This window comes from Pantherophis guttatus, chromosome 18 (genome assembly GCF_059756535.1).
Source record: "Pantherophis guttatus breed Tessera chromosome 18, ASM5975653v1, whole genome shotgun sequence".
In the NCBI taxonomy this organism is placed as follows: domain Eukaryota; kingdom Metazoa; phylum Chordata; class Lepidosauria; order Squamata; family Colubridae; genus Pantherophis; species Pantherophis guttatus.
The window spans coordinates 3,163,844-3,185,539 of record NC_142080.1 but is presented as its reverse complement, the minus strand read 5'-3'; the positions used below and the strand labels follow the sequence as shown (position 1 = coordinate 3,185,539).

At 47.5% G+C, this 21,696-nt stretch overlaps 1 protein-coding gene across 1 annotated transcript in view; it reads right to left on the bottom strand.

Moving 5' to 3' along the window:
- Positions 1 to 772: 772 nt before the first annotated feature.
- EFNA4 (ephrin A4) overlaps positions 773 to 21,696 on the bottom strand; it is a 55,026-nt gene continuing 34,102 nt past the window's right edge. The window contains exons 6-7 of the mRNA XM_087881033.1: positions 14,950 to 15,096; positions 773 to 1,115 (exon numbers count right to left, since the gene is read on the bottom strand). The gene's annotated coding sequence lies outside the window, so the exon portion shown is untranslated. The remainder of the gene's footprint in view (positions 1,116 to 14,949; positions 15,097 to 21,696) is intronic.

Sequence of the window (21,696 nt, the reverse complement as noted above, 5' to 3'; positions counted from 1 at the left end):
ACCCACCCACAGGGGGTTCCAGACGTGCCCCCACCCCACCCCAAAAACAAGAGGATGTTTTTTGGCGCAGGATCAGTCAACCTTGAAGAAGAAATCTTTCCTCCTTCTTTCTCTCTCTCTGGACCCGGAAGATAGATTTCTCCTCTCCCATCCAGGCAGAATGGAAGATTCAATCAAATAATTTAGCTTTATTTCCCAGAGGTTCCCCCCCCATCCCACCCCCCACGATTCTATTTCCGGTCCCCCCCCATTTTTTTTTAAACTACCCGCCGCGCTTTCATGAAAATTGGATGAGGCTTTTCTAGTTCGTCGGATTCGTTCAGCGTCTCGCCGCTATAACGTTTTTACCGTGCTCCGTCGAGATCCCCCCAGAGATCCCCGGGAAAGCTACTCCGGGCTGGCTTTAAGATCTAGAATCCTGTCTCGAGGGGAAATCTGGTTTAAAGCTTGCAACAGGCTTGGGTTATTCTTGGTTTTGATTCAACAAACAGTTGGGAACGGACATTTTTCCCGCTCCGATCCGAGAAAAACGGCGTCGGTCCTTCTCGTACCGTTTAAGGATCTCCGTACGAGTAGTTCTCGACTTACAACCGTTCGTTGAGTGACTGAAGTTAAAACGGCACTGGGGAAAAATTGTTTTCCACACTTTTACAACCGTTTGCAAGATCCCCGCGGTCCCGTCATCAACACCGTAAACCGGCTCGTATTTATGACAGTCCTGAGGGTGGGTGGATGGTCACATGATCCTTTTTTGCGACCTTCCCAGCGAGTCGAGTCCATGGAGGAAGACGGGTTCGCTTAGCGACCGCGTGCGACGAATGGAATGACCGCCGGTGATTCGCTTAACGACGGTGGCAGGCGAGGTCCGTAAGACGGGGCAAAAACTGGCTAAGACACGTTTCGCTCAGCCGTTTCGGCCTCGCTTGTGGTCGTCAGTCGAGGGATGGGGAAGCCCGACGCGCTTCAGTGTGTTATTCGCTTACCGACTGCAGTGATTTGTTTAACAACGGGGGCAAGAAGGGTTGTAAAACAGGGCAAAATTCACTTAGCCATCTTGCTTAGCCGCGGAAATGTTGGGCTCAGTCGTGGTCATAAGTTGAAGACTTCCTCTACCCCTAAGAAAGAAAAAAAAATCAGGGACAGAGGGATGGATGTCTCCACATAGGGCAGCAAGTACGGAATGGAGTCGGTCAAGAAAGGGCACCTCCGAGTGACTGGCAGCTTGAAGCATCCTCAAGCGCCTCGCCAGTCCCGCTCCGTCCTCACTAAAGTTTCTTGTTTCGTTCGACTTAAAAGTGACGCTTTTAGGCCTATAGTTGTCTCGCTCACGCTTGGCAACTTTTACGATGGGTGGGCTGCGACTCCCAGAACCCCCCCCCCAAGCCTTGTGTCAGGTTTCAATGTCTCAAATAAAATAAATTGCATTTCCAAACAGATAGTCTTTGATGAAATCTTTCATTTATTAAGCACGACAATCTGTCCCCGATTGTGGCGTAGCCAACACTGACTTCCTGACCCCCAAACCTTCCCTTTCCGTTCCCCAATTCTCTGCATCTCATTGGCCTTCTTCCCAAATCACTCTCCCCATATCTACTACTTCAGCTCCCAGGAATGTCCTCCCTCCCATCTCATCTCTTAGGGGATATTATCTTCAGGGAAAATAAGTAGGTGAGAAGTCAAGCGTCCTCTTGCCAGTTGCCCCCCTCTTCTCCTCCTTATGTCAGCACTAGAGTAAATGCAGGTTGAAGTGCTGACACCTTGTAGGATTGGCTGTTGCATTCTGGGAGTTGAAATCCTCCGATCGTAAATTGGAACAAAGACTATATTATTCCGGAAGCTGGCACAGAGGCGGTAAGAGGAAAGGGAGAGAATTGCAAGGGGCAAAGGAATGAATATTAAGGGGGGTCTTTCTTGCACCCCCCTCCCCAATTTCCTGGCTCCTGGCTCAGAGGGGATTATGGAAACCAGCTCGGAAGGGGGAACGAGGGGTGGGACACACAAAGGATTAGCAAATGGGGAAGCTTTTCCACTTTTGGATTTCAATAGCAGCGGAATTCTGTGGATCTCCATTTCAATGGCCGTCTGGGTTGTTTCCCATTCTGGCAGTGTTTCCCCACTCACCCACCCTCTATGGGGCAGAAGGGGTGGGGGTTGAGGGCTTGCAAAGGGAATGCAGTGCAAGGCAACATACAACTCAACACAAGGTCCCACACGTCCATCAACAAAGCCTTCCCTCCTTCCTCTGTCTCACTCCGTCCTCCCCTCTTCCTCTTTCCTTTCCCTTTCCCTTCCTTCCTTCCTTCCTCCCTCCCTCCCCATCCACCTATTTATCTTATCTAACCTCCTTCCTTCCTTCCCATCCACCTCTTTATTTATCTAGCCATCTTCTTTCCTTCCTTCCCATCCACCTATTTATCTAGCTAGTCTCCTTCCTTCCTTTTTCTCTCTTTCTATTCCTCTTTCCTTCTTTTCCCTTTCCTTTCCTCCCTTTATTCCTTCCTTCCCTTCCTCTCTCTTTCCATTCCCTTTTCCCTCTCCCTTCTCTTCCGTTATTCTCTCTCTCCCCTTTGTTTCCCTTCCCCTCTACTTCCTTCTTTCCTTTCCATTTCTCTCTTTCCCTTCCCCTCCTTCCCTCTTTTCCCTTTCTTTCGTTTCTTCCTTCCCTTCCTCTCTTTTTCCATTCCTTTTTCCCTCTTCCTTCCCTCTCTCTCCCTCCCTTTCTGTTTCCCTTTCCCCTCTACTTCCTTCCTTCCTTCCCTCTCCCCTTCCCTTCCCTTTCCCTTTCTCTCTTACCATTCCCCTTTCCCTCTTTTCCCTTTCTTTCTTTCATTCCTTCCTTTTCCCTCTCCCTTCCCTTCCTTCCTTCTCTCTCTCCCTCCCTTTCTGTTTCCATTCCCCTCTACTTCCTTTCTTCCTTCCTTCCTTCCTTTTCTTCCTTCCCCTTCCCCTTTCTCTCTTTCCATTCCCCTCCTTCCCTCTTTTCCCCTTCCTTCCTTCGTTCCTTCCCTTCCTCTCTCTTTCCATTCCCTTTTCCCTCTCCCTTCCCTTCCTTTCTTCTCTCTCCCTCCCTTTCTGTTTCCATTCCCCTCTACTTCCTTCCTTTTCTTCCTTCCCCTTCCACTTTCTCTCTTTCCATTCCCCTCCTTCCCTCTTTTCCTCTTCCTTCCTTAGTTCCTTCCTTCCCTTCCTCTCTCTTTCCATTCCCTTTTCCCTCTTCCTTTCCCTTTCTCTCTTACATTCCCCTTCCCCCTTCCTTCCATCCCTTTCTTTCCCTCCCTCTTTCCTTCTTCCTTCCCTCTCTCCCTCCCTTTCTGTTTCCCTTCCCCTTTACTTCCTTCCTTCCCTTTCCCTTCCTTCTCTCCCTCCTTCCTCCCTCCCTCCTTCCACTCCTCTGAACAGGGACAGTTTCCCCGTGCCGATGGCCCTTAGCCACTAAGGGGGCTCAACTCTGCCCGGCCCCTGTTCTCTGCCCCCCCACCTCTAGTTTGACCCCTCGCTGCTCCATCGCGGACCCAACCAGCAGCCAGCTACCGGCATCCAAGGACATGCCAAGCCAAGTGTGAAGAGAGATGGAGAAGCAAGGGTCGGGAAAAACCGCCGGCTCTGCAGGGAGCGAGCTGGCCAGACAGCTGACGCACCAACCGGCTGGCCGGCCGGCAAACACCCTATCCACCAGCAAGCTTGGGAGCTGCTGAGCTGGCAAATCCAGGTGGCAGGAATTCCAGATTAAAATCCCCAATTCCACGCTGGGAAAAAAAAAATATTCTCAGCTGCTCGGGATGCAAATTAGCTTTGGATAAAAGCGGGTTTTAATCCAGTACAGGCAGTCCTCATTTAGCGACGAAGTTAAACGGGGACCCGGATTTTCACACTCACGACCCTGGAAGCATCGCGCGATTTACACTCGGCTGCTTGATGACTGGCTCACATTTAGGACGGTCGCAGAGTCCCCGCGATCGCGACCTCCTGACAATGGGGAAAGCCCGATTCGTTTAACGACGGTGTTCCTAAAACTTAACAACCGCGGGGATTCACTTATCCACCTGGGGAAAGAAAATTCGTAAAACGGAGCAAACCTCACGGAGCGAAGGTCTCACTTAACGACAGATAGGTTGGGGCTCAATTCTGGTCGTAAACCAAGGACCACCTATCATCCGAACCCCGATGTCCTAAATTTAACTCCGCGGGGCAAGCCGCAAACTTTTGAGAATTTGCAGAGCGAAGAAAGGCTGACATTCAAATCGAAGTGTTTAATCGTATTGTTAATTTTTTTTCTCTTTTCTTTTCGATGGAAAAATATATTGTTTCATTCCTTTCTTCCTCTCCTTTTTCTACCCATCTTTTGTGGGTTGTTCTTTTTGGTGTCGCTTTTTTTTTTTTTTTTAATTAGCTGCCGCGGCTTCTTCCCGTTCTCGGTTCTCCAGATTTATTTCTTTTTTAAATTCGCCTTTTCTTCCCCCCCTCTCTTTTGTTCTTTTTTCCTTTTTTTTTTTTTTTTGGAATTACCTTCAATAGCTTCTCTTTTTTAAAAGCACAATGAACCAAAAAAAAATCCCAGGCTGGCTGCAAAATGGGTGTTAACTGAATTGTTTCCTTGAAACGCCATCAAATTTATAAATTTTTTCACACAAAGTCACACAAAGGCATTGGGAGGGTGGGAGGGAAAGGAAAACCAGGTTTGTTGATGGACAGATGCTGGGAAGCATGACGTTTTAAAAGGCCCTGAAAAGAAAACTCGCCTCTGAAACAAACTATGGTTAAAACGAAGCCAATATGACGTGGGGTGGAAAAATGGGCAGGAGTTGGGTTCAGTCCTCCATTCCGTATTCTATATTTTATCCTCTCATTCCTGGAGGGCTTGAAGAAGACACCGGACAATCATTTTGTCTGAAATGGGATCGGCCGGGTTTCCTGCTCGAGCAGGGGGTTGGACTAGATGACCTCCAAGGTCCCTTCCAATGCTTTCATTCTGTTATTCTTCCTTCCTTCTGTCCATCTCAATCCTTCCTTTTTTTTCTCCTCCCCTCCTTCTCTCCCTCCCTCCCTCCCTCCGTTCCCTATTTATTTATTTATTTATTTATTTATTTATTTATTTATTTATTTATTTATTTATTTATTTATTTATTTATTGGTTCGATTTATATGCCACCCTTTCTCCGGAGACTCAGGGCGGCTTACAAGGCATTAAGCAATGGCCTTCATACTTTTGTGTATACCTGCTTAGTAGGGCTTTCGGGCCCCCCCTAAGCGGTGTTCTTTTTTTTAATACAAAGTCAGCTTATTGCCCCCACGAACCGGGTCCTCATTTTACCTACCTCGGAAGGATGGAAGGCTGAGTCAACCTTGAGCCTTGGCGAGATTCGAACTTACAGTAATTGCAGGCAGCTGGCAGCTAAGTGCTACTTTAAGTGCAGTTTAGTCTGCTGCACCACCAAGGCTCCTTCCTTCCTTCCTTCCTTCCTTCCTTCCTTCCTTCCTTCCTTCCTTCCCTTCCTTTCCCTCCCTTCCTTTCCTTCCTTCCTTCCTTCCCTTCCCTTCCCTTCCTTCCCTTCCCTTCCCTTCCTCCCTTCCCTTCCACCACCTTCCTTCCTTCCTTCCTCCCTTCCTCCCTTCCTTTTCCTTCCTTCCTTCCTTCCCTTCCTTTTCCTTCCTTCCTTCCCTTCCTTTTCCTTCCTTCCTTCCTCCCTTCCTCCCTTCCTCCCTTCCTCCCTTCCTTTTCCTTCCTTCCTTCCTTCCTTCCTTCCTTCCTTCCTTCCTTCCTTCCTTCCTTCCTTCCCTTCCCTTCTTTCCTTCTCCATCACTGGAGGTTTTTAAGAAGAGATCGGACAACCATTTGTCTGAAACGGGATAAAGTCTCCTGGGCTGGACTGGAAGATCTCCAAGCTCCCTTCCAGCTCTATTCTGATCGGTTCTATTCTGAACCTTCCTCCCTAAGACCCTCCCCCCCATCTCCCACCTCCGTGATACAACCGTGTCTCCATGCACCACGCCCGGCTGCCAAAAAAATCCCCCCAAAAACCAACAACCTTTGTCCGCATGTTGGCTTTTTATTCGCTTATTGCCACCTTCTGCACCCAGCACCTCGGGCACCTGGCTTTGTCTCCCCCCCACCCCCCTTTCAATCTCCTGCCATCTAGCAATTTTAGCATCCTTCGGGCGGGGAGGGAAATGGGGTGTGTGTGGGGGGGAACGACAGGAGAGAGGTGGGGTGGAGGCCGCGCGCCCGGTGCCTTCCTTTGGCAGCCAGTGGCGCCAAGGAGAAAATGAGGCCATAAATAACAGGAGCTGGGAGGAGGCAGGGTGGGAGAAGAAGGAGACACGAGAAAAGCTGAACCAAGTGGCACACTCTACCTTAATGGTGAAATATGGCTCCGCCGGGTGCAGGGCTGCGCTTGGCAGACAGCGAACGGCTTCTCTGCTGCATCGGATGGCGTCGCGGAGGTGAAGATGCAGCAAAAGGGGGAGAGATGCCCGAAGAAATATCGCCGTGGCCGTTACAAAAATCTGGAATTTTTTCCGTATAATAATAATACCGAGATTTTATATTGGGGGGGTCCACGTATTAAAGAGACCCTTTGGATGGCATTTTGGGGGTATGGAAACCAGACAGGTGGTTAAGCCCGGAATTCCTTTTTTTCTTTCTTTGGTATAATTTTCTTTTTTCTTTTTTAATTTTTGACAATATAAAACACAACAATTCAATATCTAAGTGTGTTGTCCGTTGTGCTATTGAGATATAATATTGGGGTCATAGTAAAAATAATATTCTTAACATCCGCGACGATCAGGTGGTAATAGTAACGTTTGTGTGGCAAGGTTGGTGGATCAGGCCCAATGAAGAGACTTGAGTCATTATATAAAATATCTTTCTTTTATTTGCAGGTTCATCATATCATCATTTGGTTACATCAAGATCTGGGGAACATGGAGGAGTGTGCCCGCCTTTTATACCTGTGGGCGGGGAATCAGGTAAGGAGGAGTCTATGGGAGGAGCTGACCAGGTGGGTGTCTGGGTTAACCCTTTCACTACTGAGCTATAGCTGATCCCTGGTATAGTCAGAGCATTTACACCTGACAAATCCCCCTCTAAATGCCTGACCCGTGTCTGTGGACCTGACTGGCTGGTTGGCACCCTTGGGTGGATGTTGAGTTTGGAAACTAAGTGTGAGTGTTGTTTGCCCTGTAGTGGTTTCGTGAGTATGTCTGCGGTCTGTTCTTCTGTGTCGCAGTGAATGGCCTTTATGAAACCGATTCTGGAGAGTTGTCTGACGTGCTTATATTTTATGTCTATGTGTCTTGATCTTTGCCCTACAGCGTCGGACATGGATATCTCTATGGCGGCTTTGTTATCTTCATAGATATTTATTGGGTAAGCTGGTTCTCTCCACACGCTGGCGAGTAGGTCGTCGAACCAGATGAGGTTGTTGGCAGCTTTGGAGAGGCATATGTATTCAGCCTCAGTAGTCGAGGTAGCCACCAAAATTTGCTTGCCTGTGTACCAATGCACCGGACTGTTATTTAGGTAGAATATGTACCCAGATGTGCTTTTCCGGCCTTTGGTATCTCCGGCCCAGTCGGCATCGGCGTAGCAGGAGAGGATGGGTTCGTCGGATTTTTCGGGTTCTAGGGTTAGACATGCGTTGGCACTTTGTTTGAGGTATCTTAGTACTCTTTTCACTGCGTCCCAGTGGTATGTGGTGGGTTTGCTTACGTGCCTGGACAATAAATTAACTGAAAGAGCAATGTCCGGTCTTGTCCAGTTAGCGATATATAGGAGGGAGCCTATGACTGACCTGTACAATGTGTTGTCTTCAAACCCGGGTGATTCATCATGCATGTTTTTCAGAAAGTCCATCTGCATGGGTGAATCACATCCCTTGGCGTCTGCCATGTTGCACTTGTGGAGCAGTTCCTCTATTTTCTCTCTCTGCGACAGCTGGAAACCTTTTGGCGTTTGGTTGACTTGTACCCCCAGGTACCGATTAATCTTCCCAAGGTATTTTAGGGTGAAGTGTTTGCCCAGCCTGCTGGCAAAGTTGTTGCGGTTTCCTTCGTGTTTACTGATATATAGAATGTCATCCACGTAAACTAGGATGTATTCTGGTGAGTCCCCTTCTTTCTTGGTAAAGAAACAGTTGTCAGCTATGGTCGCTGTGAATCCCATAGACTTCAGGGCCTCTACCAGGCATTCGTACCAGCGTTTGCCCGATTGCTTTAGCCCGTACAGGCTCTTGTGGAGTAACCAGGTGTCCCCCCTGCTGGTTTCTTTGCTGTGGGGCGCTTTGATGTATATTTCTTTGTCTAGGTTGGCGTGCAAGTAGGCAGTCTGCACGTCAAACTGGTGCACCTCCAGCCCTAGCAGGGATGCAATGACCAGGGCGCTTTTGACGCTTTCTGTTCTTACGGTGGGGGAATATGTGTCAGTGTAGTCCTCAGGAAACCTTTGAGCAAACCCCTGGGCGACTAATCTTGCTTTGTATAGGCTTTGGCCACCCTCCAGGTTCTTGATCTTGAAGATCCATCGAGTGCCTATTGCGTTCTTGCCCTCTGGGACCTTGGATGGGGTGTAGACTTTTAGCTTCCTCAGGCTATCCAGTTCTTTGGCCATGGCTAACTCCCATTTTGTCCTTTCTTCCTGGGGCAGCCTTAACACTTCCTCGTAGGAGTTTGGTGTGATATGATTCGTATGCACGTGCATCACGTAATCATTTAACCTCCTGGGTAGCTGATTTCTGGTTGACCTGACCGGCCTGTCTACTGTCTGTTCTGTATCGTGTAGATGTCTGGCCTCTCTTTGTGTCAGTGAGTCTATACTTATCTTGGGATGGTTTTCTTTCCATCCCTCAACCCTAACGCCTTGGAGATTGGGCTTGGGCCTGCCCTCTTCCTGTCTATTCACTGTCTCGTCTTTGCTTTGAGCTTGCTCAGCAGGACTATCCTCTCGCTCGGTGGGTACCTCGTTTAAGTGTATTCTGGACCAGTTGGCTTGTTCGTGGAATGCCGCTGTCCTAGAGACCACAAATCTATTATTGTTGTCCACAAACCTGAAGCCCTTGGTTCCTGGTTCGTATCCCATAAACCTCAGCCTTCTGGATACCTTATCCCCTTTCTTGCGTAGCTGCTTGGGTATGTGTACATCAGCAGTTACACCGAACACATGCAAGTGTGCTATTTGTGGCTTCTTATTATACATGATCTCATATGGTGTTTTGTCTATCACACTGGACCATGTTCTATTCAGTGTGTAATTGGAGTAGACCAGGGCTTCAGACCAGAAGTGTTGGCCAATGCCCGCGTCCTCTAAGGCGCACCTGACCATCGTTTGCAGCGTGGAATTCCGTCGTTCTGCGACCCCGTTTTGAAAGGCGGAAAATGGGGACGACGTAAAGTGAATCACGCCTTTGGATCTGAGCCAATGGGAGAAGTCCTTGGATAGGAACTCAGACCCCCTGTCGGTCATGATTTGTTTGACCTGTTTGTTGTTTTGGGTTTCTACTCTTTTATAAAACTCCTTGAATTTTTGGAAGGCCTCGTCCTTTTTTCTTAAGGTGTAGACGAAGCCATATCGACTATAGTCGTCCACTATAGTGAGAAAGTACCTTTTCTTATAGTTTATGGATGGCCTTAGGGGCCCTACCAGGTCCATGTGTACTAAGTCGAATATTTGTTTGGTGGCACGTAACGACTTCTTGGGTCTGGGTTTCACCTTTAGTTTTGAACACTTGCACACCGAGCACTCGAGGTAGTTTTTACAGTTTTTTATTTTGACGCCCTCGGTACAATTGGTCATTTTCTGTACAACGGGAAAACTGGCGTGTCCTAGCTTCCGGTGCAGCAGATGGGCGCAGTCATCATGCATTGGCCTGCCTATTGAGGGTTTCCTTTGGGTGTGTTTGTTGTGTTGTATTTCTAGTGTCGTGTTATCATCGCTATCTGTCTTTCTCTCGTCTACCTGTTCACCCTCTGTCCTGTTTTGGTCAGTGCCCTCTGTATTCTCTGAGTTGGTGTTTACACTGTGGGTGTTGTTCTCATGGAAAGTTATGTAAGGTAACCCTTGGTTAATTGTTACTCTTCCTACGTCTTCCCCATCCTTACTAACTTTGACATTGCCCTTGGTGAAGGTCACCTCAATCCCAGATTCCTTGCTAAGTTTTATTGCGGCTAGGATGTTGTGGGGTATCTCCGGGACTAACAGTACCCCCTCTATTTTCCCTAAGCCTGGTAACATGACTGTTCCTTTGCCCGTTACTCTGACCTGGTTTTGATCTGCGACTTTGATAGAAAATTCCTCCCTCTTGAAATGTGAGAGTAGTTTCTGGTTGTAGGTGGTATGGTTGGAGGCTCCCGAGTCCAGGAGCCATGAGCTGGTGCCTTTGTCTTGGTGTGTGGTGTGTGTGTGTTCCCCTATCCCATATAGAGATCCTGTCCTGCTGTCGCGTGAGCTGTCTCTGTTCCCCCTCTTATCCCTGGGAATGGGTGAGTCTCTACGCCTATATCTTTCTTCGGATGTGTGTCTTTCCGTCTGCTTGTGCCTATGCTCTGGCCTGCCTCTCTCCCTATAGCTCTTGGGGCAGTCCCTCTTGATGTGTCCCCTTGACCCGCAGATGTAGCACTCTGGTGTGTTGTGTTGTTTCTCTTGGAAGACTACCCTCTTCTCACTCTTATGTTCTCTGGGAGGGCCGGGGCGGCTCCTCCTCAGATTGTCTTCGGCTATGAGCTTGTTGGATAGCTTCTCTACTGATAACATTCCTAGGCTGATGGTGTCTAAATGTGTTAAGAAGCTATTCCATGAATAATCTAAAGAGTTGATTATTACGCTTTTCATTATCTGGTCGGAAATAACTTCTCCCCTAAGGTGCAGCTCTGCCCTGGTACCGCTCAAGGACACTAGGTGTTCACTCATGGGGGTCCCTGGCTTGAGCCTGGCGGAAAAGAAATCCTTGGAAATTTGGGTGGTGGTGGACACACTCTCACTGTAAAACAACCCAAACATTTTTCCTATAATTTCTGACACGGTTAGGTTATGGCCTATACAGTGGTAAATTGTGGGGGATATACTGGCAATTAAGAGGTAGAACGCCTTATGGTGCATGCAATCCAGTTCTAAAGTCCATGGTCTCTCTGGGGGGTCATTAATAAAATGAGACATATTTTCTTTCAGGAAAATAACCTGGAGCTGCTGTGACCACTCTAGGATATTACCCCCATCCATCCTCAACTTGGGAAAGTCAACGGGTAAGTTTCCAGTACCACTAGTAAAATTACTTACTGCTGGCTGCTGTCCATGGTTTCTTATGTGCCTGTAGGAACAGTAAGGCATGGGCACGCTTGGCGGCAATTTAAAAGTCCCGCTTTGTAATTTTTTTCTTTTTTCTTCCTCTAGGCGGAAGAGCGCATGCGCGAAGTCCATTTCAGCTCCGCCGTCGTCGAGGAAGGACCTGTTTGCCGTAGCTCCGCTGTAGAGGCCTCTGCCGGTCGGGTAGGCCTCGGCTTCGGCCTTGGGGGTCCAGGTGTGCTCCGGAAGTCGTCGTCCAGCGGCTGCATCTCCGGAGCGAAGATCCTGGCGGCGTTGGGGCTCCGGCGACGGCTGTAAGTAGCTGCCCCAATCCACGCGGTCCGGGGTGTGCGGCCTGGGCGATCGGAGGCGCGGTGTCCCTGGGGTGCGTAGGTGGGCTGGCGAGCAGTCACGGGCGTCGGTGGCTCTCGGGTGGGCGCTTCGTCGCCCCTCTCCCCGTCTTCCCTTTTGTTTTGGCCCCTCCGGCCTCTCCTTAGTGATTTTGAGGCCTGGGCCGAAGGCGGCGGCAAGGGTCTTCATGGCCCTATCCACTTGCCGCTCGCTGGGGGTGTACCAGGGGTCGGAGTCGGATTCGGTCCCCTCCCCCTGGTCACTTTCATCGTGGGTCATGGTCCGGCATTTTTCGCGCGCCGGCCATTTTGAATTCTGTCCATCGATTGGTTGGCGGTCGGCCATCTTGTCCGACCACGTGGACAAAGATGGCCGCCGTTTCAAAATTTGAGCGGGGCTTTGGGGCTCGGTGGCCGTTGGAAGTGCCCCTTTGGGCGATCCACTCACCGAGTCCAGCTCTTCGAGTTCGGAGTCCGAGTCTTCTTCGCCCCTTGCCACCTCGCGGTCGATTATGAAGCTCCGCAGGTCGGTGAGGAGGTTCTTGTCGCCGGCTCGCTCCTTCAACAGCTGCAGGACGTCGAGTCGCAGCTTCTCTTCTTCTTGGTCGTGGTGGGCCCTTTTCCCTTTTTCGATCTCCCCCTTTTCTTCCATCGCGGTGGCTTTGGGGGTGGTTGAGGTTCCTGCTTTCCCTGGTGAGTCCGATGGGTTGCCTTCCCGTTGCTTCGGGGGTGTCGCCATCCTGCAGGTGGGTATGGGTTCTTGTCTTGTGTCTCGGGATCTCTGGGCCTTACCAACCATCCTCTGCTACCAATTTGTGGCAAGGTTGGTGGATCAGGCCCAATGAAGAGACTTGAGTCATTATATAAAATATCTTTCTTTTATTTGCAGGTTCATCATATCATCATTTGGTTACATCAAGATCTGGGGAACATGGAGGAGTGTGCCCGCCTTTTATACCTGTGGGCGGGGAATCAGGTAAGGAGGAGTCTATGGGAGGAGCTGACCAGGTGGGTGTCTGGGTTAACCCTTTCACTACTGAGCTATAGCTGATCCCTGGTATAGTCAGAGCATTTACACCTGACAGTTTGCTTCTCCGTTTTAATAAATCTTCATTGTCATTGATCCTTCCCTTCTTGTACTTCCAGGTTTCTGAACTTCTGTTTCTACGGATTAGCCTGGTGATTGGCCCAAAGTCACCCAGCTTTTTCGTGCCTCAGGCGGGACTAGAACTCACCGTCTCCTGGTGATTGGCCCAAAGTCACCCAGCTTTTTCATGCCTCAGGCAGGACTAGAACTCACCGTCTCCTGGTGATTGGCCCAAAGTCACCCAGCTTTTTCGTGTCTCAGGCAGGACTAGAACTCACCGTCTCCTGGTGATTGGCCCAAAGTCACCCAGCTTTTTCATGTCTCAGGCAGGACTAGAACTCACCGTCTCCTGGTGATTGGCCCAAAGTCACCCAGCCGGCTGTCATGCCAAAGGCGGGACTAGAACTCACCGTCTCCTGGTGATTGGCCCAAAGTCACCCAGCTTTTTCGTGCCTCAGGCAGGACTAGAACTCCCTGTCTCCTGGTGATTGGCCCAAAGTCACCCAGCTTTTTCATGCCTCAGGCAGGACTAGAACTCACCGTCTCCTGGTGATTGGCCCAAAGCCACCCAGATGGCTTTCCAACCAAAAGCAGGACTAGAACTCCCAGGCACCTGGTTTCTGGGCTAGCACCTTAAAACCACTACGCCAAACTGGCTGTCCTATATATCCTGCGCTCGACGGATTCCCCCGCCTTACAAATATAGCATCCCGTTGTAGCTGTGCCGGGCGATCGGTCCAAAAAGAAGCGGCCGGGCGGAGCCTACGGGATGGGGCACCACAAGGAACACCTAACTGTTATCCCCTATGAACGAGGGATTGGGGGGGAGGGGAAAAAACCCTCTCCGAAACCCCCGATTTCTGCCAGACAACGGTGTGTTTCGCGGGAGAGTTAAGCTTTATAAATCAGGAACGCCATGTTTGAGGTCAGTTTAATTGCTCCGTTAATGTACAAAGCAGCATTTTTGACCAGCTGACTCAGAGAGCTGATATATTATCCTTTAAATGAATCTTAAATAAGGCGGTTAAGAGTCACCTGTGTCGGAGGCCTCTGCCCTGATCTTAAATTAAGAAATCAATGATTGGCACCAGCTAGTTGCTTTGGCAGCCCAGAGAAGAAGCCGACGGTCCATCGTGGCTAATCAAAAGCCAGGATTAATACGACAGGGAGTCCTTGACTTACGAAGGCAACTCCGTTGAAAAGCAAGGCAAACCAAATCACTGCAGTTGTTAAGTGAATCGCATGGTTGTTAAATTAAACCATGTTTTTTTTTTGGTGGTCAGAAACTGGCTGGGAAGGTTGCGCGTGGCAATCATGAGATGGGGGAAAAGGGAGGGAAGGCGGAAGGCAGGAAGGAAGGAAGGAGATGGAGGGAGGAGGAATGAGAGGGAAGGAGGAAGGAAGGAAGGAGGGAAGGAAGGAAGGAGGGGGAGGAAGGAAGGAGACGGAGGGAGGGAGGAGAGGGAAGGAGGAAGGAAAGAAGGAGAAAATAAGGGAAGGGGGAGGGAGGAAGGAAGGAGGGAGAGGGAAGAATGAAATGGAGGGAGGAGGAATGAGAGGGAAGGAGGAGGGAAGGAAGGAGGGAAGGAAGGAAGGAGAAAAGAAAGGAGAAGGGAGGGAGGGAGGGTGGGAGGAGGGAAGGAGAGGAAGGAAGGAAGGAGATGGAGGGAGGAGGAAGGAGAGGGAAGGAGGAAGGAAGGAAGGAGGGAAGGAAGGGAGGAGAAGGGAGGAAGGGAGGGAGGAGAGAAGGAAGGAGAAAGAAGGGAGAGTGAGAGGAAGGGTGTGAGGAAGGAAGGAGAGGGAGGAAGGAATGAGACAGAGGGAGGGAGGGAGGAATGAGAGGGAAGGAGGAAGGAAAGAGGGGAGGAAGGAAGGAGATAAGAAGGGAGGAAGAGAGGGAGGAGGGAGGGAGGAAGGAAGGAATGAGAGGGAGGGAGGAAGGAGAGGAAAGGAGGAAGGAAGGAAGATGAGAAGGAAGGGAGGGAGGAAGAAGCCTTAAAAAAAATATTCCTAGCATAGTTTAACCTTTCAATTCCCATTTCATACCCTCCTTCTACACAGACAGGACACCTCCTGCCACCAACAAAACGAGACTTCCTAGAGTGCCTTTTTTCTTTCTTTTTTTTTTTTTTACTCTAGGCTCCCATCTCTGTACCAACAAGACCCAAGTTTCTCCCGCCGCAGAAATTCCCAAATTCGTACAGTCTGTTGAACTATAATATATTGTATACGCTTACCGTGTGGCTGGGCTCGAACTGATCTGATTGTGCCGTTTTCCAGCTTTAAATTTTGTTCCTCGGGTCAAACTGATCCACGAAAATGTCGCTGCGGACGAATCTGGCAGTTTTCCATTTTTGGAATCTTTGATTTTTGGGGTGATTTTCCTAAAAAAACAGTAATAATAATAATAATAATAATAATAATAATAATAATAATAATAATAATAAATAAATTAATAAATTAATTAATAATAATAATAATAATAATAATAATAATAATAATAATAATAATAATAATAATAATAATAATAATAATAATAATAATAATAAAGAAAATGGGATTTGCAATTCCCTGCTAGGTCCAGATTCCCCCTCAAACAGCTGAACAGTGTTTAGATATGGCGAGGAACCAGCAAACTGGCATTTAAAAATTCCTTTCCCCCCTCCCCAAATTTCTCAGATCTCTGTGGCGAAGCCAGGAAAATACTAACCTTGGCTAAGACTAACTAAGATTAGCATCCTACACAGATGCTGTTTCTAGCTCTTTCCTTGGTGCTTCGAATATTGGGGGGGGATTGAGGGTGTGGGGAGGGAATGAAGCACGGAGTAAGAAAAAGGGGAGGTTGAGAGGCAGGAAAGGATGGAGGGATGGGAAAAAGGGAAAAAGAAAGAAGAACATTTCTACCTCTTCTCCTTACCTTGGTAATTCCACCTTTTTCTCTCCCTCTTACCTTCTCTCCTTCTCTCTCTCTTTCTCTCTCTCTTTCTTTCTCTCTTTTTCTTTCTCTCTTTCTTTTTCTCTCTTTCTCTTTTCCTCTCTTTCTCTCTACCTTTTTCTCTTTCTTTCTTGCTTTCTTTCTTTCTATCCCTATCTTTCTGTCTTTCTCTTTTCCTCTTTCTCTCTTTCTCTTTCATTCTTTCTCTTTTTCTCTTTCTTTCTCTCTCTATCTATCTCTCTCTCTCTCTCTTCCTCTCTCTCTTTTCCTTTCTCTCTTTCTTTTTCTCTTTCTCTTTTCCTCTCTTTCTCTCTACCTTTTTCTCTTTCTCTTTCATTCTCTTTCTCTTTCTTTCTCTTTCTCTATCTATCTCTTTCTCTCTCTCTCTTTCTCTCTCTCTTTTCCTTTCTCTTTCTTTCTCTTTTTCTCTCTTTTTTTCCTTTCTCTTTCTCTCTACCTCTTTTTCTTTCTTTCTTTCTCTTTCTCTTTCTTCTCTTTCTCTTTCTCTCGCTTTCTTTCTTTCTCTCTCTATCTTTCTGTCTCTTTCTCTCTTTTTCTCTCTTTCTCTCTCTCTCTCTCCCCCCGCTCTCCAAATTGTACGTACAGGTTAGTCCTTGACTTACAACAATTCATTTCATGACCGTTCAAAGTTACAACAGCCCTGAAAAAAGGGACTTAGGGACTTCGTTTTTCACCCCTTACGACCGTTTGGTCACGTGATCGAAATGCAGAGGCTTGGCAACCGATCCGTATTTATGACAAGGGGGGCGGGTGTCACGTGATCCAAATTTACGACCTTTCCAACCAGCAAAGTCAAGGGGGAGGGGGGGAAAAGCCTCGCTCAATGACCGTGTGACTCACTTCCCAACAGGCAGTGCTTCCCTTAACGATGGTCGTAAAATGAGGCAAAACCCAAACGTCTCGCTTAGTTTTGGGCTCAGTGGTGGTCGTATGTTGAGGACCGACTGTATCACTTTGAAGGCATGTGGAAGGGTGAGAGGGGGGGTGTCTCTGCTAAGAACCGCCACCCCCCCCCACAACCCAGGGTTAATCTGGGTTGACTTGGGAGGAAATGCACCCCCAGACTCAATTTAGAGATATAGTGTCCATACATTAGCATGTCAGCATTTATGGGGGTGGGTGGGAGATCCATCAAGGCATTGCTGATCTGGACCCTATGGGGGCTGTGAATCTGTCGTCCTGGTGTGTCCAGCCCCTCGCCCCCCCCCACAAGCCCCCACCCCCCACCCCACAGGCTCCCCGTTAAATTATTCACACCATCGATCTCTCTTCTTGCTGCTCCAGCGTCTGCTTTCCACTTGTAGGGCTAGTGCAAAGAGGGAGGGGGGTAGCTTTGGGAAGAGCGGGGGGGCAGAAGAGGTGGCGGAGAATTGCGAAGGGGATAAGATCAGCCCCAAACGCTTGTAAATATATATATATATAAAAGTTATTGAACAGCCTCTGCAGCTGAGCTTCGTTTTAAGGCAGCAGTTGGAGAGAGAGAAAGAGACATCGGCAGGAGGGGAAAAAAAGCAGACTAGGACTGGACTACAATGCCTATCAGCCCCAGCCGGTGAAACCATGGAAAGAGTGATGGCTTTGGGCTAAATTCAAGCTTGAAACACCCACCCACCCCTCTCCACCACCACATTCAGAGTTAAAGCTTCACTCAAATATTCTGGATTGCATCTTGAGCTCATCTGGCCTCCCCCCATCCTACCCCGGCCACGGAGGTGGGCAGGCAAGCCTAGGGATGATGGGAGTTGTGGTCCGACAGACTGGGGAGTCAACCAGACAGCTCTCAGCTAAAGGGGATGATTTCCCAGAAGGCCCCGGCGAGTTGGCCCATTGCTAAGAATTCTGGGAGAGAAGGTTGTTTTCTACATCAATATTTCTCAAGCTCAGTCATTTTACGATGGGTGGACTTCAACTCCCAGAATCCCTCACTCAGCAGGCTTTAACATGGGTGGACTTCCACTCCCAGAATCCCCCAGCCAGCATGCTTTAAGATGGGTGGACTTCAACTCCCAGAATCCCCCAGCCAGCATGCTTTAAGATGGGTGGACTTCCACTCCCAGAATCCCCCAGCCAGCTTGAGTTAAGATGGGTGGACTTCAACTCCCAGAATCCCCCAGCCAGCATGCTTTAAGAGGGGTGGACTTCAATTCCCAGAATCCCCCAGCCAGCATGCTTTAAGAGGAGTGGACTTCAACTCCCAGAATCCCCCAGCCAGCATGCTTTAAGAGGGGTGGACTTCAATTCCCAGAATCCCCCAGCCAGCATGCTTTAAGAGGAGTGGACTTCAACTCCCAGAATCCCCCAGCCAGCATGCTTTAAGAGGAGTGGACTTCAATTCCCAGAATCCCTTAGCCAGCATGCTTTAAGATGGGAGGACTTCAACTCCCAGAATCCCCCAGCCAGCAAGCCCATTGCAGAGAATTCTGGGAACTAAAATCCATATCCTTGGGGAGTTTGTCCAGTGGGGAGGGCCAACTCAGTTTTCTCCTGTGAGCAAATTCAGCAGGGCGCGAAATCCGCTTTCTCCGTCATCGGAAGATCCGCAGAAAGCGAGTGGATTTAAACCAAAACCTGAACGGGACCCCCGTAATCTGTCCCAATTCCCACCCAATTGGCAGGAGGAGGAGGAGGAGGAGAGAAAAGCTATGTTGGCTTTAATTGCAGATTTAATTTGAATTACCCTCTCTTTATTTTCTTCCCCTTCTTTTGAACTAAAATATAAATAAATAGCCAGCCTGACCCTCCACCCACCCTATAGCCTTCCCAGCCATTCTCAACTTTTAAAGCAAGGAGGCCCCGACCATTTGTCCCTCAAATTCAGGGTGATTTACACCCTTTTGACAAAAGCTTTAGTCTCTTTGCAAAACTTTTGAGCCCTGATTAAACCATGGCCTGGAGGCCTGGATGGCTGACCAGGGATTCCAGAATATCTGATAAGAACCCAGATTACAATTATAATGATCATTATCATTTAAAGAAATCTCTCCTTTTCGGCATCTCCAAGAACAAAAAAAGAAAAAAGAAAGAAAGAAAGAAAAGAAAAATACCCCTTTGAACCCAGGATTTGAATGAAAAAGTGGTTTTTGACTTTTTGCAAATATCTTTTAAGGGGGTGGCAATCTCCGCTCCAACTTTTGCTGCGGTTCTGATCGATCATTTGCTAACCGACTTTGCAAATTGCCGACCGGTTAAAAACCGATTCAATCCCTGAGCCAAATAAAGAAATAAGTTAATAAAACGGAGAATTTTACTGTATTCTATAAGTGGGATCCGCAGACCCACATGATTTGCAAAGGGTTGAAAAACTAATTTGCACCAAGATTGGTAAAAGAATTAAGCCTTGCTCGTTTTAAAAGAGGTATATAGACTTCAGCTCCCAGAATTCCCCTCTTGAGCCCAGCTGGGGGAATTCTGGGAGTTGAAGTCCACCACCTTTTAAAATTTAGCCAAAGGTGGCGAAAACACAGCTTTGGCACCGGCTAATAGCAATTTTGACATGATGGACATCCCAAGCACGTGATTTTAAATGCCTGTTTGAATCTAATAAGAAATGCGGGCTGAATATTATATGAAGTAGTAATAAAATGTACGGAGGTTTTAGAAATGGAAATAAGATTTAGAAATATAAACATGTTTGAACTGTATTGTTAATAGTGAGTATTTAGGCTAAGAGTTGTAAAATGTACTATGAGGTATTAACTGAATCAAGATTTAAGATGGATTAATAGAAAGGGAATTGCTTTGATCAAGTTAATGTGAGTTCGTTTTCCGTTAGGTGGTAATAGTTGAGATGTGTGATAAGTGTTAGGGCAAAAATAGAATATATAAAATTCTGTTCAAGATGAACAAAAAGTGGAACAAATTTACGACCGGATCAATGCTCTGTTTCGAAAAGATGTATTGTAAGTTTATTTGTGTGTTTTAAAAAAATTAAAAAATTAAAAATTAAAATAAAAGAAATATGGGCTCGTATTAAACACGCTTTGGTGAGTCACTTTGCTGATTGTTTATCCCATTTCATTTGTATAGCTGTGTGTTGTTATTGTATTTCACAAACGTATCCATCCATCACAGACTGTAAATTAAAAGAACAACAACAATAAAAAAACCTGTTTTTTTTTTAGCACAGATAATTTAAGTAGCATCTCTGTCAAGCACTCCTTCCTTCTCCTCAATTTTTTTCCCCCACTTCCTTTCCAATAATTGCAAAAGCTTTCAATTCCTTCTTTGCAAACCGAACGTTTTCCCCAAATGCAATGAGATCTTTTAATATATTTTTTTTTCCCCCTCCCCTGAATCAGCTCAAATTCCTTACCGGTGAGCCAAGTTTGGTTTTATTTTAAATCGCCGGTTTTACAAGGAAAAAAAAAAAAGGAAAGGAAAGAAAACAAAACAAAAAGACATTAGCACTGGGGAAATGTAATTATGTAATGTAATATAATGAAGTCCTCACCAGAAAGCCACAGATTCTTCCAATTAATGCAAGGTTTCCAGATGGTTGCAGAAAAAAAAAAAATGTTTTGTTTTCTCCAATCAACCAAGGAGTACGGGAATAATACAGGTAGTTCTCGACTTACAACAGTTCGTTTTAGTGACCAAAGTTACAACGGCACTGAAAAACGGGACTCAGGGCTGTGTTTTTTCACACTTACGACCGTTGTCCCTTCCGTTTCTTCTGTTATTCTGCTTTAACAGGGGGTTGGACTAGAAGACCTCTAAGGTCCCTTCCATCTGTTTTATTCTGTTCTTATTCTGTTCTTCCGTTTTTTTTCCCTCCACGCTTACGACTGTCGTGGCATTCCCCCACGGTCATAAGTGTGAAACCGACTCCTATTTATGACGGTCACGGTGTACCGTCGAATGCTTAAAAATGCTAAAAAAAAAAAAAAAATTAAGAGTAAAACAAGCCAGAAAAATTTATCCCTCTTTTTCTTTTTCTTTTTCTGAAAGAGCGTGGAATTTAACAACCCCCTTTTAAGAGGACTTCCGTATCCTGCTTCCTTTGCAAACGTCTGCCTCCGTTGTTGTTAAATGCTTTTTTTAAATGTATTTATTTATTTATTTATTTAACTTACCTGCCTAATTGTTAGCCCTGGGGTTAAAAATCCTTTGAAGATGGTTCCTCTTTCCTGCAGGCTGTTCCCCCCCCCCACCTTTTCATGCATCAAGGTAGGATGTTCAAAAAAGTAAGGCCAGTTTTTCCCAGGGATATAAAACCAGATTTGGCTGCTGGGATTGCAAGCAACAGGAGAATTTGGAAGGGGAGGGGGGGAAAACGGAATGCATTTTGCAGGATAAAACCAGTACAGTGGGTGGGGAAAATTGCAATTCTTATTTGAACCGATCGAGATAATTTACACCCCCCCACACACACACACACCTCTAAGCAAAGATTGCTGCATAAAACTGGTAATTTTATTAGAATCGTATCAGTTCCTGGGAATAAGCCCACCCCACAAAAATTCAGAAGGGTGTTTTTTTGAGGTTATCCTTCAAGGGCCTTAAACCAGTGGGGAAATCCAATTTTTTTTTTTTTACTACCCGTTCTGTGGGTGTGGCTTGGTGGGCGTGGCAGGGGAAGGATACTGCAAAATCTCCATTCCTTCCCCACTCCTGGGGGAAGGATACTGCAAAATCTCCATTCTCACCCCACTCCAGGGGAAGGATACTGCAAAATCTCCATTCCCTCCCGACTCCAGGGGAAGGGTATTGCAAATTCTCCATTCCCTCTCCACTCCTGGGGGAAGGATACTGCAAAATCCCCATTCCCTCCCCACTCCAGGGGAAATATACTGCAAAATCTCCATTCCCTCCCCACTCCAGGGGAAGGATACTGCAAAATCTCCATTCCCACCCGACTCCAGGGGAAGGATACTGCAAAATCTCCATTCCCTCCCGACTCCAGGGGAAGGGTACTGCAAAATCCCCATTCTCTCCCGACTCCAGGGGAAGGGTACTGCAAAATCTCCATTCCCTCCCGACTCCAGGGGAAGGATACTGCAAAATCTCCATTCCCTCCCGACTCCAGGGG